We start from the raw sequence: 21,827 nt of genomic DNA on the forward strand, positions 1-21,827 counted from the left end.
CAGACTCAACCCCTGTCCAGTTTACCTGTTGCCATTTTTGCCTCAAACTGGATTTTGAGCTCTTGGCTGTGGTTTAGTGCTAGCTTTGGGAAGAGTGTGCCAGTGCAGCTCCCTGGGAACAAGGCATCCAGCTGCACACAAAGTCACACCTGCGTTCCCTCCTCCCACCCCTGCACCCAGCAAAGCAACATTTGCACCACTATCCACAACCAAGAAACAAAACCCAGTAGAAGCACAATAAAAACAAGCAGCTGTTTAGCTCTGGATCCCTTTGAAGTTTGCACCCAGCCACACTCAGGCCTGCAGCAGGATGCTTTGGCTCCTGGGGGAGCTGCCTTCCCTCCTCTCCTCTCTCCCAAGGCTCTTTCTCTCTCCCCAGCTTTCCTTGCACTGACCCATGGACCTGCCTTTTCTGCTTCTGAGAAAAGCTTGGGCAGAAATGTTTAGCCTTGTCAGGTTCACACCTTTGAGGAGTTCTTGCCCCCCTTATTCAGTCCCACTGGGCTGCTCAGACTCCCAACACTCAGTGCAGGCTGTGCAGAGGATACCACATCACAGCAGGTATTTAGTAAAAATATATATATTTTAGGTGAAGTATGCATGCCTCAGATAATTTTGACCTAGATAGAAGCTGCTTTTATTAAGTTGCCACATCTATTACCAAGGAGAATGAGTCAAGTAGGCTATAGTATTCCATGGGTTTCTTTTTACAAGCTCTGCTCTTAAAGGGGAACTTTTGAAACATTGTTCTCTCATCAAAGAAGATGAGAAAGAATAGGATTAAGGTGAAGAGAAGGATTTCTTTGAATAGGGAAGATATAATTACACATTTTTCCATGACACATGCTGAAAAATGTAATATTGGATAATGCAAGTAACCTCAAATTTTTCATTGTATTTTAATAGAGAGCTCTCTTTTAAGATTTTTATATTATATACAGCATATAGTTACAGGTATAGACACTTCTCTCACATAAAAGAGATTGAAAAGGAATCAAACAAGAATAAACTCTTCCTCCCTAACCACTATGATAAAGAAGGACGATATCAGATTAGCTACAGAATTTCCATCTCATTGTTTCCTGAAAAATAAAATTTTATAATGAACATACTCCATACAAGCTGTGCAGAGCAAGTATCTCTTCCAAAAATGCACAGAGCAGTAGTAAAAATCAAGCATGGACTCGACGACATCTGTTGTGGCATTGTTATCAAATGCCATCTTTTTTACACAAATCTGTAACAGTCACTACTTTTTTTTTGTGTGGAAATATTAGTTTGTATGCAGCATCTAAAAGCTGGCACACGAGGACCGACAGATGCTTTGGTTTTACCTCATCTTCAACTTCCTTGGCTTCTCATTACACTAGCTACAGCTCGGCAAATTATTCCTCTGCTTTGGAAAGCCGACAAAATGCCATCTGTCTCTGCATGGTTATCAAAACTAATACTGTAACGTGGAAAAACTGTGATCTGAAATTGTACCTGGCAACTGCATGGTGAGGTCGAGTATCCTGTTAGATTACTCCTAGACACAAATTTCTGAGAGTGGACACCCACCTATCCCACTGTGCACTCGGCTGCAGGAGCAGGCAGTCTCTGACCTTTCTTGCTTGTAGCTGTTTCTCATGCCATTGACATTGACTGACACTAATTATGGCTTAGAATGCAAAATGAGGTAGCTTCTCACCAACTGAGACTCCAAGGTCACTATGATTAGAGTATGAGCAGCTTTTGGTTTTCCTTATAAAAATGAGAGGCTGAATGCATGGAGGAAAGAGGTGGAAAGGTCAAGGAAAGAGAAAGAGCAAGATTAGATCAGTGTGGTTCAGCATGTAATCACATTGGTCCAACAGCTACAAGATTCATCACTAAAGCTTTAGGGAAGGGCAAACATGAGCACGGTGTCATTAGATAAAACAGAAAAGAACCAGAAGGTATGAAATGGCCTGACAGTCCTGCCCTTAAGCTGACAGAGAAGTCATCCTCAGAGCTTCTCTTCCTTTCTAAATACCACGATAATTTCTCCACCAACTGGTGAAGTACAGCTCAGAATAAATACCCTGTGCAGACACAAAGCTGGCCTTTGCACAGTGCAGAAATGTTCTAATGCCACCTCCAGGGTTAGCTCCAACCAAACACGTGCTAGAGACAAAACTGAGGTGAGGAACACATGGAAGAGAAAAGGAGAGGTGATTAAAATCCAGTTTAGTAGACACTGTCCTCTTTTGTGGAGATCCTGAGCTGCACACTGATAAAAATGAGACTAGAGCAGTTGTTCTTCTAATCATCCCCTACAGCTTATGGTCAGACCCAAAACAAGGTGAGCTCTTTGGCCTGCAGCAAAACCATGTCATATTTTGTTGCACAGAGAAGAGGTGAGGGTTGCACATAGTCCACTGCTCTGTGTCTGTATTCAGCAAAACGAGTATCACATCCTGTCATACTCCAAGACCCAAAGACTTCTCCTAGACTCTCTCTGGTTGGGAAACCATCCCTTGGCCAACTGTAGTCATGCAACTGAGCAAATAAACTCAGAGCAGATTGCACAGAACATACAATCCTAATTCTTATCTCATGTTTAAAACACTACAGAAAGCATTTCCACCCTCTCCTCTACTTACTCTACCATCTGAAATGCATTGAACTGAATATTAATTATTTCTCAAATTGCATAAACGTATTAATATTCAATATGAGAAGGACTGACCCCCAAATCTCATCCCTTATGTATTTTCAGGCTGAAGTTACTCCTGTCTTACACTGATGTATGGTAACAATGGAGTTCACTCCTGATACAAATGTGGGTTTTTTTAAAGCTATCCAAGGTAGGAGAACACTTTTGAGGAAAAAATGCTTTTGATAAATCACTTTATTTTGTTGTTTGTTTTTTATTACTTTTGTACATTTGGCTCAACAAAATCAACATCTTGAGTTACTACTGCTTTCCTCTATCATGACCACTTCTTGATATCTAAAAATGAATTTTGTGTAAATTACACACCACCTTCCATGCAGTTCTGGCAGTAGTTACTAGGGGTTCCTTACAGGGATTCATGGTGTGCTGTAGCAAGCACTCCTATGGCACATGCCCTGAGAATGATGCCCCTTTAAGCTGTGCTCTGCTCCCCATTGAACTGGCACCAGAATGCAGGACTGAGAAATCACTGTATCCCATTGGAGCCCCTGTGTGCAGAAGAGGCAGTGTGCATTGCCTATCAGTTACATTCACACCTCATCTAAATGAGTAGAAAAGAAGGATGGAGAAGGCTCAGAGCTTCCTCTCTTCCTTCAAGGCTCCCTTTTTTCCTTCTATACAACATTCTCCTTTGTGTTCTTGGCTACGCTGCATTATCATGAGCTCCTTGGGAAAAGACCTCTTCTCTCTATCTACAAAGAAATCATTAAAAAGCAGTAATGTCTTGGCTTCACTATGTAGTTAGTTTCTCCTTGTATGTTCTTGCTCCCAGCAGTGTTAAGTCCATGTGTAGCTCTTATTCACAGGAAATCCTTTTAGTCTTACAATGAGGTCTTTGTAGCAAGTCTTTGGTGTTATTCTTCTGTATTTGCAAGGACTCCTGAATACCAAGCTGCCTGGGACACAGTATCTAGGGGAATAACTAATATAGGCTAAACGTAAACTAATTTTGGGGAACAAAAGCAGCCTTCAAGCTATATGCAAAGTTACTAAAAGCTGTTTTTTCATTGAGGGTGAGTGGAAGTGACAATTCTTTTGCACTTAATGAGCCAGAGTAGCAGAGATTAGAGAAACCTTCTAAATTATTTGGCTGTTGAATAAAAATCCAATTTAAATCTAGTGGAAAGTAAGAGCTTTGGTTCAACTGTAGAATCAGGGTGCATAGGCAAAGAAAATAAGCAGTCTTTTCAGATCCAGTCCCTAAACTAGTAACAGTTTATTATGTAAAAGCCAAGCACAGATAATGAGAAAAAGAATATGTTAAGAATAAAGAAAAAAAGAAATCCATGGGAGACCAAGAGGTTTGCTCAGTGTTATTGAGTATTTTATGCAAAACAGTAGCCTTTCTAGAGAAACTGATATGCCTTCCTCTCACACTCCCTTGGGCCAGGGGCTCAGGGGAGACAGCAGCTCACAGTAAGGCCAGCACAGCAGCATCTGCTGACATTTCTGCTTACTGGTGTTGCTCTGCAGTGCCCATTAAAACATTTCAAGCACCTGAAAGATACTCTGTGAGGACTTGGCATAAAATCTGCGCTGCAAGGGAATGAAACCACCAGAACAGCAATAGAAGAGCTAAGGAAAGGTTTAAAAGGGCTACAGTGTGAACTTCAGTCAAGTATCCTCAACCTTTCTCATCTTGGAAAGTCCCACTTCTGCATCAGCCAGGGAAAAATTTCATTTCTTGTTTTGTTCACAAGAAGGAATTATAACTTGGCAGTGGTCCATTGCAAACAATAAACACCAACAGAACCTCGTCAGTTTCCACTGTGGTTGTACATCTTGGAGCCCATCCTTTCTTCATTACCTGGCTGTCTCTGCAGGCTGCAAGGATTGTCTGCTATGTTTTTGACCACACATGTCAGCTCAGTGAAATGGAATTAAAAGCTGTGTGCATTAATAAATAGTGACTTTTGGCCTTCTTAAAAACTGTGACTCCCTAGATGACAATTTAGTCTCAAAAATGAAAAAAATAGAAACTCTTTTCTTAACACAGTGAACAAAAATAACACACACCTGCAACCTTCCCAAAGAATGCTGTAGCTGCTCATCCAGCAGAGCTGAAGTCAACTGGCTTCCTGTGGATTTGTCGTCTTAGACAGACATAGCCTTTAACCAAAACAGTTTAGAAGAATGGGGCATTCACATGCCTCTTCTTTCTGGAAAATATGTCATTGAAACCCAGAATCCAGATCCTGTTTTAAGTGGGATCATCATCATGGTCTCCACCATGTACTTCCATTAAATTTGTAACCACATCTCATAGAGTTTGCTGGTTTTCTCTTCTGTTTCATTAAAATAATCAATGCAACCAGCTAACAGAAGTGGGACAGAAGGAGAATTCTATCACATGGTCATATCACCTCATTTCTAAAACAAATAAGGCTTAAAAAATCATAAAATCCAAAACAAACTAACAGGGTGAAGTTAGCTCATGCTACAAATGATGAAGCTTCAAAAGACAGCTAAGCTAATCTAATGCCCAGAAGAGTCCACAACACCCTCTAGCTCATTATTAAATACAAATCTATAGAGCACATCTCTGTATTCAGCCCTCAGAAGATAGGTCTTTATGGTGACTGTAAAACTCTCATTAGGCTACTGGGATTATCTCTTCCCTTTATCTTATTTGTTTGGCTCTATAAATGCTGAAGAAAAGACATGATGAATCAATGAGTGATTCAGATTTTGCCTTCAGTCTTTATCATCAGGCATTTATCTATTTTTTGTCTCTGGAGTTTTTTATCCTGCAGCAAATTTATTGTAGTGCCTCTGAGTGATGTTTTTTTCTCTTCCTTCCCCTCCCTTGCCCCAATACTCTATTGATTTTCTCATTTTTACAAATAAGCATAGCAATAAATAAAATTACAAAAGCTCAGGACAGAATTGTAGCTGAATAAATACACTCATCAAGAATAAAAAATTGTTGGCTAGACTGGGAAAATTACAGCTCCCTCATGTACATTCTTTATTATGAAGTGAAAATGCAATTAGTAAAGCAGAAGAATCTCAGAGTCAGGCTTTTATTTCCCATTTTGCTACTGATGCACTGTGGTCACAGATATTTTAAAGTAATTCGGCGACATTACCCTAGGTGGAGGTGAAATAGAGGTGTTCTAACTCCACTGCTTGACAAGGAGGTCATTGCATCACCCTTCTGTCACCATCACAGCTCTATGCAAAATCAGTGTAATGGACACTCTCCTCTCAGCTTGGCTGAGAGATGTCTGAATGGAATATGGGCAAGCTCGTTTTTAACTTCTTGGATGGAAAAGTCCAGTTATACAGCACATAGAGGAGCGATGGATCAATATCTTTCTGAATATTCTACAGAATTTAGGATACTAAATTCTTGTTCCAAAGTATTACAGAATTATTTTGTGGCCTTAGGCAATTTGGTATGATGGAAAGGCTGTTTTGCAGAGTAAGGGAAGATCCAGCTCAATATTCTCTATTAGGTTTCTGTTTTCTATACATAGATTTATTTTAGAATAAATAGCCTACTAATACTTGAAAAAAACATAAGGCACCAAATAGATAATAAATGTTTCCTGAAAGAAACTGGCAGATAAATTTCACAACAAATTCATGGCTGTCGGATGTCAGTATCTGTTTAAAAACTTGCTGAGGTAAATAGGAATCCACACATGAAAATCTGACTGCAGGATCAGGGCCTAAATTTTTTGGTAGTAGCCCTTTGGCCAAGCCAAAACTAACAAATAAACTTGGGGAAAAATGTGACAGAATTCTGTCACAACACTGGACTTGGAACCTGCCAGCAGAATTAACAGGCAACTCATTTTCATTGAACTCAAACTCCTCGCACTGATGTTCTTGCTTTATACACCTGATTTGACCAACACCAATAAAAAAGATCTAAAAAACCGGGAGAAGCTACTATAAAATTGCACATCAGCATATCAGTTCAGGTGCTGCACGCTCCCACTAACCTTATATGCTTCGAAAGGTTTGAAGATTTATCCTTGTGCAAACAAACAAAATACCTGCCATTTCACTAACTCTGAAAAACTAGTTATGAGAAAGGCTTTCAAGTATCTAATACATCACCTTTTTTTTTTTTTTTTTTCTGCATAAAAAGAAAGAAAAGTTGATGTAAGGAGTGCCCAGAGCCGCCGTCCCGGGATGCCGCAGCCCGGTTCAGCACCTCGGCCAGCTCCGCTCCGGCCGGCGGGACACCGAGCATCTCCCTGCGGGGGACAGCCCAGCCCGGGGCTGCCCGGCCCTGCCACCACTGCTGCCACCAGCCCTGCCCGCTCAGCCTCCCTGCCAGGGCCACGGGGACAGGGAAGGACGGGGAACAATCGTGCCGCGCTCCTTCAGCAGTCTGCACAGCTGGCTCCAGCTGTGGCCTCGCTCGGAAAACGCATTTGTCATTCCTGTCGTGAGACGCGTTTGGAAAAACTAAAGTACTGAACAGCACAGGTGAAAAATGAACCACAAGGAGAAAGAAACGTCAGGGAGGCAAAACTGAAGGGAAATATAAAATGAAAGTTAATACTTGCTTTTTTTTCTGCTTGTCACTCTAACACAAGGAGCACAATAGAGTTTGTTTATGCCATTTTTAGAGGAAGTAACAGTAGGATATAGGGACAAGCCACAAGACAGCTGGAGGCAAAGTACACTGGAAGCTCATTGCAAGATGGACTTGATGAAAAAAAATAAAGTCTATAATCTCAGTGGAAAAGAGAGTGAGCTGTGGTTGAGAAATTAATTGTTGTGGACAGCACAACTAGTGAATGAAAGCTCCATATGGATCAGGTTGACACTAAAATAGGCTGGAACAGAGTCTGGCAAGTTGACTAAGCTAAGCAAAACTCCCAAGAAAAATATTACAAAAAATATTAGAGGAAAAAAAAATCAGTAGAAGAATAAGTAAATTTTCAGAATGTGGAGTCTGTGGGGTGTAATGGTGATTTGCATCCCTGGCATAAGAAAGCAGCACAGGAATTACATAAATGGAAGAGTTCATTTTGCATAAAAACTACCTGAAACCTAAATGTTGAAAGAACTCCAAAACAGATTAATGCTGCAGGAGTTGCTCATGCAAAGCTGTGTGGGATGATGACAGAAACAACACTGTAAGTGACCTCATCTAGCATCAAAGGAGCTGCCCCTGGCACAGGAAATAAAGCAATTGCTTCTGAACACGGGCCTCATTTGCTCCTGATAAATCTTAATGAGATGAAGAAACCAGGGGAACTTAATGGCATCCTCAAATAGGGATACCTATCTCCATATCTACATTTCAGGAAAGTTAATAGACTTGATATTTACTACTATAAAAAACATGCTTGATTTAAGTATGCTGCATCTGGCAGGAAAACACTGGTATTGCTAGAGCAGTCTCTTGCAGAGTCTAGAGAGCAAATGCCACTTATTTCATAGTCCAAGAATAGAGAAATTTTACTTTTTCACAGTTGTCCAATTGCCAAAGATGAATTAAAAATATGTAACTAATTTCTAAATTCAATATTTTAATTCAGTGAGGTCTTTAATTTGCCTGACAGATTTATGTCTTCTCAAAGATGGCCCTGTGTATGAAACCTGCACTAAGAATTTCCAGGCATTTGCCCCAGAAAAGCAGAATGGCAAAAAGTTAAAAGCAAAGGAGGTCATTTGGAAGGTTAAAACAAAAAACCCCACAAAATTCCTGCAGTACAGAAGAAAGGCAATCCGATCCAGCTTTGATTAAAGCTTTCAGCAGAGACTATTCAGTACATATTCCACCTTCAAGGCAAAAATAAAGTTCTTCACTTCAGTCAGTGATACAGGATAAGTTGAAATAAATTTAATTAATTGGAGGAATTTGAAAAGGTCATTTAAAAATCACCACAAAGTAGACGGCATCACTTGGGCCTAATCCTGCCCTCACAGAAAACAATGATGTTCCTAAGCTTCCTCAGCCCTCAGAAAGAAGAAATGTGTAATTAAGGAGTGTCACAATATGTGCTGGCAGGTCAAAACAGATTATAGCCAGAGCTAAGTTTGAGCCCCAGATTCCTTTTCTAGATGGGGTACAAAACTGTATTCAACACAGTAGCATCTGAGAACTGATAAAACAGAGTCCCTTTCTATTAAAAAACCTTTCAAATCTGTGAGAGTAAAACATGCTCAGTCAAGTATGAGTAATAAACACCCTGCTTCTCTATTACTTCAATAATCTTTTCTGATTTACTTGCACATCGACCTGGGAAAATATAAGAAATTTTTCCAGCATACCTGTTCCAGTAGTGCAAAGGTACAGAGAGAACAGCAAAGTTCAGCCTTATCCTTCATAGCAAGAAAAAAATATCCTGGTGAAAGTAACTCACAATGCTTGGAGGTCCAACACATCCAAGTCTGAAAAAGAAACCAGGAGATCAGTAACTTTCATATATGCAGCTCTTCATACTGCCAGGGACCTAACTTTGTTCATCATTATGAGGAACACCTGGACTGGGACCTCAACCCTCCCCATCTTGTCCCCTGGACACCTGTAAATATAAAGATATCTCCTCTCATGTTCTGTATTTGCTATTGCCTTGAATTACCTATTTCTTTGGGAATGGATAGTTTCTTAATTTCCTTTGTAAGAAGGCATGTGGGCTGTATTCCAGGCTAAATAGCAAATTTACTCCTAAGAGCAGAAACAGCACTTTTTCCTGGCAAGATGACTTCTTATGTGAGGAAGGACTGTGAGCTAAGTCAGAGCATGGCACCTCTGTGCCGCTGCCCCTACTGGCAATTTCACCAAATTTATTTATCTCACTGGCTTCCCAGTTCTCTCTCTCTCTCTCTTTTTTTTTTTTTTTTTTTTTTTTTTTTTTTTTTTTTTGTGAAAAGCTTTCTTGCCTCTGGGGGACATTGGGAAGACAAATTCATTAATCTCTGCAAAATGCTGAGAGGTCTGCTTACTACTGGTTTCAGAAAAGAATCTCCCTGAGAGTACACTCTCAAGAACGGGAAGAGCATTGTTTGGTTTGTTTGGTTTGGATCCCACATAAAGAATCTGAATTAATGGGAGTGATGAACACCTCTAGTGGAACAGAGGAAGCTGCAGGAGGGAAATACCTGCTGAACTGACCCAGAAAGAGTTAAGTGCCTAATGGAAAAATCCCTATGGGTTTGAGTTTAACGTGCAGTGACAATGAGGAAATCCATCTGGATGTAAAGCTGCAAGAAATACAAGGCATCAAGAAAGGCAGCATTCATGCTTTTTGTGACTTAGGAGTTATTGTATCCAGCATTTATCATGATACCTTAGATAGCACATAATTGTTCTCCAAAGGGTTCTCCATAGAGCTTGCATAATGAAGCAGGTTTCAAAAATGCTTGGTGCAAAGAGAATAAGGTGTCTCATGACAAACATAAATGTTCCTTGTATTTCAAAAGGAGCCAGTTTCAGTAACTAAAATAAATTCTTCACACTGGTAACAGGCATGTGAACAGACCAGATTGTATTTAAGTTCAGGAAGATAATCAGAGCTCTCATCTTGCCTGTTTTTAAATCCAGGGTGCTGAGATTTGCAGACAGCCATGTCCAGCAGGAGCTTAGCAGGGTCAGCCACAGCTCATTTGTGGAAGAGCTGGGACTTCACAACAGACAAATTAAGAACCCAGAGTAAATTAATAAAACCAGTATGGAGTCAGGTCAAGAACAGCAAAGACAAGCAAGAAGTTTATTTCACTTGCAAACATGTTCTTGGCAGTTGATTTTGTATCTCTGTGGTTTGGGGAACAAAAAGGACCATTCCTTCTTTGCTTGCTTCCAGAATGCACCTGTTTGCATAAAAGCAATTGGGAGCCTCAAACCCTCAGCCAGACCCAGGAAAGCACACTTTTGTAAGACTGGAAAAATGAGAGGATAAATGAGCACAACTCAATGAGAGCAGAAAAATTCAAATGACATTGTAGGAAATGAACACTCTATTAAACAGAAATTCCTACCAAGGTGATGAACTGATTATGAGGCAAGCTCAGGAGACAGTTCAGCTGGACACACTGGAGGACTTTGGCAAGTCATTTAGTCAGCATTGTCCTCATCTGTCTGAGGGAAATAATTTCCTAGTGTTTCAAAGACACAGTGAACTACCTGACTTATATGTTGACACTTGACAAGCCCTGAAATTCTATAATGTGCTTATTACCATAACCTTTAATCAGGTATTTTATTAAAGGTGTTTTTAAATAGTGCAGCTTAGAGGGTAAAATTAACAAGTAAATAAAGTATTAAAGCAAAGTCAAAATCAGAATGAGCAAGACACACTGGTTATTTCTTGAGGCTGCTCATGTTTTAAACACCCCCTCTCAGGGCTGCTCAGTACTTTCTGCTGAACACGGCAGCGTCTGCTGGTGATTGACACTCAGCCATTACATAGTGCAGTTTTGTCAGCAGGAACTCAAGGAAAAAGTGAAGCTGAACACCTTTGGATAAGTGTGCACTCCTGAAAATGGCCATAATTTACTCAAGCCTCTTCCATTGATGCTGATAGGAGTAACATTTTAAGATAAGCCTGTAGAAAAAAACTGTAATTTTCTGGTTTCATAAAAAATCCTTGTTTCTTTTCCTACTGCTTTTGTGGGAAGAGGAAGCCCCAGGCATCTGACTGCAAGCTCTCAGTCACCCAGTGACTCTGACCTACAGAGCATAATACAGAGCAATCACACCTCCATGGGGTAGCTATTCAGAGACATTCAAGCCTATACAGGTGAACTGGGTTCCTTGCTTTTTTGGGTTGGATTTTTTTTCCCCTTTCTTTTCATCTCTGAATTCCTCAGTCTGGGCAGATTTTCTTTTCTCTTTTTCTTTATTTTATTTCATTTTTATTATTTCACCTCCTCTTTGCCTTTGCCCCCCCCTCAAAGGTACATCAATCACCACTACCAGTTTGAGCTGGGAAAGGAAGGCTACTTCAAGGTCACTGTGTAAAAAAAAAGCCCTAATGCTTTCCAGTGAAAGGGAAGGGAAAAGAGACTGCAAGTGGCTTCCTGTTTCTGTTCATTGTTTAGGGAAACTCCTTAGGAAGGAAAGAGAAAGTAGGCATGTCCCCACATGGCTGTAGGGCCTGAGGAAGGGGGAAGGGCCATACACAAAAGGGCAGTCCTTAAAGATAATATCCCTCAAAGAGGAAAAACTGATTGGCATGCAAATAGATGAGTGTGAGTTGGAGAGAGATGAAGCAAACAGATGCAATTCCCCAGAGACAAGCAGTCCCCTTGAGGCCAATTGCCCGTGAAAGGGGCTGGCCATCCTTGACAAGGACAGATATCAAAGAAGGGAAGTGGGGGAACTGCCACAATAAATGCAGCATGGGCTCCTTCCTGGATTTTCTCCATTCTGCCAGAGGAGCAGGCTGCATGGAGCAGCTGTGCTTCTGCTCAGCCCTGACATGACCTCTCAAGATCACCAGTGCTGCTGCTCACACCATCCAGGTGGGGACACAGGAAAAGGAGCTTTCACTGAGGCAGAAACCTCATAACTGGCTCCCCCTTCCTTCTCTGCTTTCCTCCCTGTTGCTTGTTGGTGCCCTGCAAAGGAGATGCTGACCCCAAAGGGGCACAGGCAGCAGAGGAGCCACAGAGGAGCCCCCTGAGCAGGAGATGGAGATCCAGGCCCACTGCCCATCCCCAAAGCTGTTTCTGTTACCCAGCTCTCTGAACAGCAATTTTTGCCATCACCCTTGGGTTTACATGCACTGTTCATATTCCATATTTAAGATAAAACTACGCTAAACACACGTCAGTGTTGTTTTCCAAGAGAGGAAGTATCACATTCAACCTTAACTGAGGGCTGGATGAAGACGTGCATACACAAGGATAAAGCCAAGTTACTACACACTATTTCTTGTTAGCAGAATATTTTGTAATGCTATTTTCCCTAGGTTTAGGGTTTTATGTTTTCTTTGACTGTGTGGGCACAGGAGAGGCAAGAGAAGTGTCATATTTTTTATTTTTATATTGTTTACCAACTACAGACTTGCAATAGAGCTGTTATTTATCATCTTTCAAAACACATTTTGAGTACTGTGGCTGTTGAAATATTAGTTTTCAATACCTATTCAACTACAGTCACTTACAATGACACTATTGTTCTAGGTACCTTACAAGCACAGAATAAAAGGCAATCTACATCTCCAAGAATTTATATTTTACAGATTACACATAACATTTAGGCAAATATTTTCAAATGGATATTCTTATTTTATTTCTGGAGAATTTAGATATAAGTATTTTTTCCACAAATGATATTCCTATACAGGAGCTCCTAACAGTGCCATTAAGAGGAAATTGTTAAAAGAACACACTGATTTATTTAATGTAAATATTCATGCAGAGCTGTAGAAAATACAGATTGTTTTTGTCACAGAGAGAAACAATGCAAGTGATTAATAATGTGGACATTATTGAACTTTCATTTCCTCCTGAGTGCTGTGATGCCTGCCTTCTGATTCCAAAGTATTCCTACATTATGCTGCAGCAATAAGCCTCTCATCTTTAATTATCAATTCCTGCACAAAACCAGAGAGGTAAAATGTATCCGAGTCAAACAATGCCCGCCAAGTGCCCTATTGCACCGTATTTCAGGGAGTCTGTGGAGAGATTGCAACACAACAAGAGAGCTAAAAAAAGCCAACCCTGGAACCTGAGATAAGGAAGCACTGAGAAAAACAGCAACCACAAGTTCTCATGGGATGGGGCTTGGCTGAGCCAGAGCAAGAAATACATGAAAGAAACAAGTGAACCGCACCCATCGAGTGACAGCTCCTGCTCTGTGATAAAGACCCAGATAGGCTCTTGCAAGCTGGGTCTCTGCCTTGGCTATTTATATCATTCAAATAGGAAAACCTACTAATATATATAAACAAGAATTCTGGAGTCAGATTGCTGGTGATTATCTATTTAATCCTCTGTATAGGTTTTGAAATTACAGCGCATTCTGTAGAAAAAAAAAAAAAATTGAACTGTGATGAAACTAGTTTCTGACTAAAGGCTAATAAGCACACTAGTGCAAGATTATGGACACAGTTAAATTATGTAAAATTTTTTGTGTATCTCTGCCCCACTGGTATTTTTGGCAGTAAGACAAAAAGGTCTTGACACCTCAAGTTTGTATCAATTTAACACAGACAAAAAACCAAACACTGTGCATCCTTGCTATGCAGTAATAAAGTAAAATATTATGGTGGGGATAAATTATGAATTCTGATTCAACCTGAAACCAAACCCAGTTAGTTCCCTTAACTTTTATGTTCTCTTTTTATTGTAACTGTGCTCCTTTAGAACTTCTGTTCATTATCCCCTTGAAATTCAGCCACTTCCCAAGTGGGTTTCCTAGGAGCTTACAAAGTAAGTGAATAATACAGTTCAACACATCACTAATCTATGCTGTTCCTCATATGGATGCACTGGGGTTCTATAGACAGCCAGTGCACAAACCAAATCCTCATTTGGTATTGTTCCCTTACCATTCCAACATCACCAAGTCTGTGAATAAAACATGCTGACCTCACTTTATCCCACCAAGCCTTGCAAACAGAGGACTTCTCATCAGGCCATACCCACCTTCCATGGCTTTAAGAACTAAATGATTCCATGCAAATGAAGTTGTGTTATCAGTAAGTTCTTGTGCCTAGAAAGATTCCTGCAGACCCACATGGGCTTATTGATATCTGGTGGAGTTGAAAGCAAGCTGAACTTTGTTGGAGAGGTCTCAAAAGGCTGTGATGAAAGCAGCTGCCTTGGATTAGACATTTGGAGGGATGGGTCATGCTTCTTTGTTCCTACACTAATGACTGTACACAGGGCACACCTACTCTTTCATCTCTCCAGAGACAGGTGTTGACACTCTGGATTCAGCTCTGCTCCCACACGCTTTCTCCTGCTGAGCCACCTGCCCATCCACACATGACCCTCTCAGTCATGCACTGGTTTGTTTTGAACATGTATGAGGCTCATGTGATAAGACTGAGCTGCACTTTATGGTCTTGCCCTGCCCTGTGCAGGGAGCAGGTGGATCAGGCAGAGCCCTGCCCTTGCCTGCCCAGGTTCCATGGGAGAGAGCAGGAGAGCTCCTCCCCACCTGGCACAAGATGTCCATCCATGCAACCAGAGAAGTGCACAAGAAGTGAGGTCCAGTCTTAAGAGAGTGGGAACCTAAGAAAAAATTAAAATAAAAATAAACCCAGATCTGTTTAGACTCAGTTCCAGGCACTGAGGGTTACTGTGCACCACAAGCAGATCTTTCTCTGGGTGCAGCTAGGTACACTGCTGCTCTGGCCTCCAGAAAAACTCAGCTCAGGAGTTAGAGATTTTGGAGATCTACCCTTAACAGCCCCATATGTCTTCTAGATAATGCAGTAAAATTAGAACACTAACTTTTAGGGTGAAACAATAAAACAAGACAGGATTTGAAGACAATCCCTTACAGTACAAAAAAACCCCCAAAACCAAAGCCCACCAAAAAAGGTAGTGTAACTAGAAGGCATGGTCCAAAAAAATGATGAAAACTGCAAGAGGGACAGATTTGCAATGATGACATGATTTATAATGTAGATTAATGCCTTCTAAACAGGACAGGATTGAAAGTCAATACTTCAGTTTATTGATTTTGGCAATGATTCTTATTTCTTACATCTTTCAGCAGTATGAATTAAACACTCTGCAGGATGCTACTGATGAAAAACAGGCTTTATGTTTGTAACTTGAAAACTATTAAAAATAATGGAAGCAAATTGAAATGAAGACAACAATATAATGCCCTACACACTGTCCACCAAGGAAAGTTTTAAGCTTAGAAACTAAGGAAAACCATGAACCACAAATACTATTTACAACAGATCTGTTTTTAAACAAGATAAGGCAAAGACAGAAATGTGGTCTCCAGCAGTCACACCTTTAAAATTCAAACTGGAAAGAACACTATCATGTTTACCTTCACTTTATGCTATATACAAATTTTTCAAATGTTTGCTCTTTAAAGACCCAATTGGCAAAAAAAAGTTCCTTTTAGAAATATATATGATGTATGCTTAAAAATTAATCAGTTTAATTCTGCAATATATATTGTATGGATGGCTCGACCATAGTATTTTCCTCATGCAATGTCTGATATTAATTCTAATCTCAGACTGCTCTCTACTGGTAATAAATTATGTTAAAACCCATTAAATAGGTGCAATTCCAGAGACATGCAAAGAACTGCATTTGGAAAATATTATATTTTTGAATGGATGCTGGAATAAGAGAGCCTGAGAAGGCAACACAAGCCTGAAATAAAGACTAAAATGCAAATGTTTAAGCCAAAACCTTTTTATTGACACATCATGCCCTTTTTCCTGCTCCCACTGAACTTGGTACCAAAACATGCAGCTGTCCCAGATTATGTGGTAGGGGCTTGGCCTTTTGAACACAATAATTCTTTCTGCACTCATGCAGGATGGGACTTGCAGGCAGCAGGTGGAGAACTGGGACAATTTGGTCCTTGTGCTGCTTCAGCTTCTCTTGAGTGCCAAAGGTGTCTTCGTGATAACTTTGTTACAATTACTGGGTGCAAAGTAATTTTCTTACAATTTCATACCTTAACAAATTGTCCCATAACACTGGGAGGCACCAATCTAAATCTAACATAGGCTAAGTACCCCACACTGGAGCACTGCGATTGCCTCATGGCATATGTGCATTGTGTTTGAGAATAACACTAAAATACACTGTTCACAGTCTGATCTTGCTTTTTTAAGGTAGTGAAACACCCCTAAATATCTCTGTGAGGTGCACACACCTGGAACCTCCAGGAGAGAAAACTGGACACTGTGGATTGTTTTTTCTTACAGGCAGTCAGACTTCAGGATGTGCTGAGGCCCCAGCTTTGAACCTCACTTGTTCCTGAGGCAGGAGCTTGACACAGACCAGGCACAAATGCCAGCTGCTCCAGCTCTCATTTTCTCAGACCAGCCTCCCAGGAAAAAAAAAAAAACCAACCCAAAACAAAACAACAACCCACAAACCAAAACAAATCCCAATTATTAGGAGACAAGTTAAAGTCCTTTCCCTTTGTCTCTCCTTTCCACTTGCTCTTCAGAGTTTGACCATATCCCCCTGTCACTCTTGCAAACATCTTTTTCTTCCCTGGCACAGATTTACACAGGAAAGGAAAGAAGTTAATGCCAGGGATTATTCACCCTGTTCAGCACAGCATGAGAGACCATTGGCCCAGATACCTCTGTTCCTCTTTGTGTCCTGTGCCACCTGTTGCTTATTTTCTTTTCCACATGTTCTTCTATAACTGCCCAGACTTAACTCTGCTCTTGATAGAGTCATAATTTACCTTCTGTATTGTGGTTCCACCCACCTTCCCCACCCCCAATTTTTTTTTTTTTTCGAGGATGGTTCATTAATCAGTTTTTAACATTGGTACATATGCTAAATTTTGTTTTGTTCATCCTTAAAGCCTATTGCAGCCATTAAGAAAATCTAGGAAATTCTGAAATCTAGGATTAGGAACAAAATTTTTAAAAAAGAAAAGCAAATATAGCAGGTCAAAAAAATACCCAATCTGGGACATAATGGAAGTGCTGGCTGATCTGTTGCCACCCTCTGTGTCAAATTATTCAAGTGTGATAATTGTTTGCAAACATATGGAGGACATAAAAAAAACTCTTGTAGATTTAGAGAGTTCAAAAGTATCTCTCATATTGGGATCTTGCTTCCATTGAATTGAATTCAACTAATTTCATAGCCTAGCAAGAATGTTAATGAACAAAATCTGAGTTGCTCCATGACTTTAGAACAATTTAGACAGTGTCTGGGACATTGTAAATCTGTGAAAGCCTACCCCCAAACACCCAGGACTGCATGACACAACCCTTCCCAGCAATGCTGGTAGAAGGATGATCCCAAAGGAGCCCCCTAGAGCCAAGAGATCCAGAGCTGTGCTGCAGAACCCCTTGGGCCATGGACCACAACCCCACAGGGACTCCTGTCCATGTTCAGAGGCTCAGAGTCAAGGCAAGGTCTTACTGCAAGCCTGAAATGCAATTCCTAAAAGGGAAATAGTGGAATTATAGAAAAGCTTGGGTTGGAAGGGACCTTAAAGATCACCACCTCCTGCTGTGGACACCTTCCAGTACCCCAGCTTGCTCAGAGCCCCAATCCAACCTGGCCTGGAACACTTCCAGCTTCTCTGTGCAGCCTGTGCCAGGGCCTCATCACCCTCACAGAAAAGACTTTTTTCTTAATAGCCAATCTATATCTACTCTCTGTTCAGTTTGAAGACACCTCCCCCCCCACCTTGTCCTGTCACTTTATGCTTTGTAAATAATCCCTTTCCATCTTTCTTGTAGTCTCCCTTCAGGTACTGGGAGGCCACAATTCATGTTTCTGGCCAGTGAATTTCAGAGGGTGGATATACAGCAGCTATCACCCTGCCAAAGCAGCTTGTCCCAAAACCTTTTCTCTAGTGTCAATGTGGGAAATTGATGGTTATTTCAAATTTCATAGACAATGCAACATTACTTACTGAGCTGCTCAGGAAACATGGCAGTGTAGAACATTCATCTCAGCACAGTTACACAGCAACCTATCACAATTCCAATGAAAAAGAATGCACTGATGAAAAGATTTTAAAACCAAAAAAAAAAAAAACAAACTCAAAATAAAACTACACCAAAAAGAAACTCCAAAGAAAAAAAAGCCCCACAAAAAATAAAAGGAAAATAAAACCCCAAAACCAAACCCAAAAAACATTTAAGCAAACCCCAACTTCCCCAGCCTCTAAACAGGCATTTTCTCAATCATCAGCCAAACAACTCAGGTTGGAGAATTTACTGCCCAATTATTATGTGACCAGTTATTGGATAGAGTTGACAAATATTTCCTCCGCTTTCCTTTGCTTCAGAGTTGGCACTGCTCTTCTGCCTTTTGGAAGAACTGGAGCTCTTGCCAGACTGCTTGGCACTGCTCTAATTGACAATTTTAGGGCAGTAAATTAGAAGGGTTTTTCATGTTGTTTTACTTCTAATTTTAATCAGACATAGAACCACTTGGCACCCCAAGCCACACACTCTTCCGTGCAAGTTCACAGCGCCTCCATAAAAATACCCTCATTGAAATGTAACTTAACTTTAAAAGAGTCACACAAAAGCAATGTGCTGACTAAATGCGCTAGTATGGTGCATTGAGAGACTGTGAATTCCAATTTCAGCCATGCCAGTCATTTGGCATTAAAATATGCACCAGCTGTGAGTGTTTGGATCTCGATAAGTCAGAGTGTGCTGGAAAGCTGACAAGATACTGCTGTGAAAATGTTTCCAGCCCCTAATCTCGGCTGTCTCCTCTTTTTCATATTTTGCTACCCATGTTGGTGTATAATATAGGGAGAAATAAATGCAAAATCCAAGGAAGATGTGCATGGGGTGACACCAGTATTTATAGAATGTGTAAGATAGTGCTGCCACTCACATAGCTCTGGACTCCTCTTTGATGAGCTGTCTCTGGTCAGCCTTTCTAAATTGCTCATTTATTTTCCTTATGTAGAAAGAGCCCTGTATTAGTAAACTGGGATATGTAACATTGCTGGGACAGGAAGGAACAGTGGGATTGAAATCCAGAGAGCCTTTCAAACTGGGACATTAGCTGCTGTCAAAGGAGCTGAAAAATGAGTCTCCATGAGGAGGTATTTTTGGACTGATTTATCAATGGAGCATATCATTCTGTAAACTCCTTTTTGAGCAAATATTTCTTCCCTTTCTCTCTATTATTTATTCATATCCACATTAAATCTCATACACAAGCCACCAGGCTCTAACCTGCTGAGGAGGGCAGAGCAGTGTGCTTCCCATCTGCTCTACTTAGCCTACAAGATGCTCTGGATCTTATCCTGCCCTTCTAGAAGGAAAATCTTCCCCCTTTGTTGCAACCATCTTCCCCAACAGGGGTAAGGAAGGGTGAGGAAGCCTGCAAACTCACTTCAGTCTGAGCTTTCTGTGGCAGAAAGCTGGAAAAGGACAGCCTGAAAGCAACAAGCCATTGTGGGGTTTCAGCAGTCACGGCTGCTCTGGGGCTGAGCTCGGTGCTCTGAAGGGGTCACCCCACCATCCTCCTTCTCCTCCTCCTCACCTCCCTGCCAGTCCCAGGGATGTAAGAGAGGCCAACACACAGGACCTGTGCAGCTGGCAGAGAGCAGGAACCCCTCAGCCTGCACCCAGAGCTCCTCTGCTGCCCTGCAGGTGTGAAGCTGTAAGAAGGGACCTGGGACATTCCTGCTCCAGCCACAGGGGAAGGACAAGAAGGGCAGGGCTGGCACAGGAGCTGCAGGGCTGCTCTGTGCCAGTGGAACACACCCAGATCAAATTCTCCAAAGCTAGCAGGATTCTAGCAATAGCTCAGGGGTGTTTTAGCAATGTAAAGTTCTAATAAACCCTCTAGCCTAGGGAAAGTTTCATCCATTAAAGTGACACAGAGAAGTATCAGAACCACACATTTATCCAAAGGTACAGCTACAGAACGGACACTGGGGATAGAAGCATCATAAAGCCACCCTAGGACAGCTCCCACTCTGGTACTGCCATGAATGCAGCTCCAGCTGGGCACCCCAACCCTACACACACTCACAGTATTTAATATCAATTAATGTTTTATCAAAATCGTGAGTAAGTAGGAGGATACTAATTACAGAACCTGGCATTAAAGAGAAACTGCTGCAGTAGATCCTTTTCCCCCCAAATGAGGTCTGTAGGGGAATAGTATAATTAAGGTACATGCAAAAAGGCAGTGAGCTAGCTAAAGCAATGTTTTATTATCAAAACACCATTCCACAAATGCAAAGGTCACCTTGCTTAAGACTAGCAAAACTGAAAAGAAGTAATTTGATAAATCAAATGCAGAAGTGATTTTTTTAACTCCTTCTCATAGAAATAAAAAATAAAATAATGTACACGTCTTACAGAAATCAGGTGCAACAGTTAAATCCAAAGGAATTTCCCATTTCAAGTCAAGCTCACTGCAGGGAAAACAGAGCAAACTAATTATGATGTAAATCCACAATGAATGATGCAGAAATAGTATGCAGTGTAAACAATAATTTTGAAATTCCCAGTTTATATCAGCACTGATCTGTTTTATACACTCCAGAAGTGTAACTCAGAAAAGATATTTTTGCACTAATGAGAGACTTCTACTTTTTAATCAAAGAATAAATTAAAGCATTTTCAAAAGCATGCCAGCCTCATTAATTAGTTCCATTAAAATGTAAAAGATGAGTACATACATTTGCCTCACTTTGTGCTTGCATCTCTTTACCTTAAATATCCTATCATGTATTATTATAGGCTTGGATGGAAATAATATCTATTATTAATATTCCTTGATAACTCTCATTAGGAGATCCTGCATTGAATTGTTTACAATTTATCTCAATTATAACTATTTGGGCTGAAGTTTTCACAGTGGGCATTTTAGAGAATTTCAGCCAAAGCACTGCATCTTCCAAGGATGAAATAAAGGGAAATAAACAATTTAACCTGTGTAAAAAAAAAAAAAAAAAAAAAAAAAAGTAACAATTGCTTTTTAACGTAAAAAATCCACAAGTGAATCCATTTCAGAAAATACATTTTGGAAAAGGTTTGAAATCTAAGACAAGGCTGCTTCATGCTGTCCCTATGAAAATCCATTGGCATTTAGGAAGTCATAATCTATTCGGCTTTCCACAAACCAATTTATTCATCAAAGGATGGCAAAGTCTTTCAGCTTCATTCCTTGATTGCATTGATCTAAAAGTGAGAAATAACCAGGGTGGGGACTCTGCTGAGTGTCCACCCACATCTAGTGACTCCCACAATGGGCTCCTGCAGCCACCAGGTTAGAAGCTCCATTGTCAGATTATTTTAAAATTCTCTACAAATCTATTTCCTGCACTCCATTTGCTCAGGACAAAGTTTGTATCTCCCCCAACATCTCCTAATGCAGAGGGTGATAGAACATCATCTGGGGAGCTTCCCATAGCTGGACTGCTAAAAAAATCTCTGTGGATTTTTTTAGGCATTTCAGCACTTTTAAGCACCTTACACCTCCAGCAGGTATTAGGACAATGTCTCAGGGCAGAATTGCTTTATAGTCCATTCTCTTTCAAAAGCCA

At 40.7% G+C, this 21,827-nt stretch overlaps 1 long non-coding RNA gene across 4 annotated transcripts in view; it reads right to left on the reverse strand.

The window, feature by feature from the left end:
* The window catches only part of LOC135304493 (uncharacterized), a 91,392-nt gene that overhangs the window by 63,238 nt on the left and 6,327 nt on the right, over nt 1-21,827 (reverse strand). For all 4 annotated transcript variants that reach the window (XR_010365870.1, XR_010365869.1, XR_010365872.1 and 1 more), the window contains exons 2-3: nt 18,213-18,272; nt 8,939-9,058 (exon numbers count right to left, since the gene is read on the reverse strand). This is a non-coding gene — a long non-coding RNA (uncharacterized LOC135304493). The remainder of the gene's footprint in view (nt 1-8,938; nt 9,059-18,212; nt 18,273-21,827) is intronic.

This window comes from Passer domesticus, chromosome 7 (assembly GCF_036417665.1).
Source record: "Passer domesticus isolate bPasDom1 chromosome 7, bPasDom1.hap1, whole genome shotgun sequence".
In the NCBI taxonomy this organism is placed as follows: Eukaryota; Metazoa; Chordata; class Aves; order Passeriformes; family Passeridae; genus Passer; species Passer domesticus.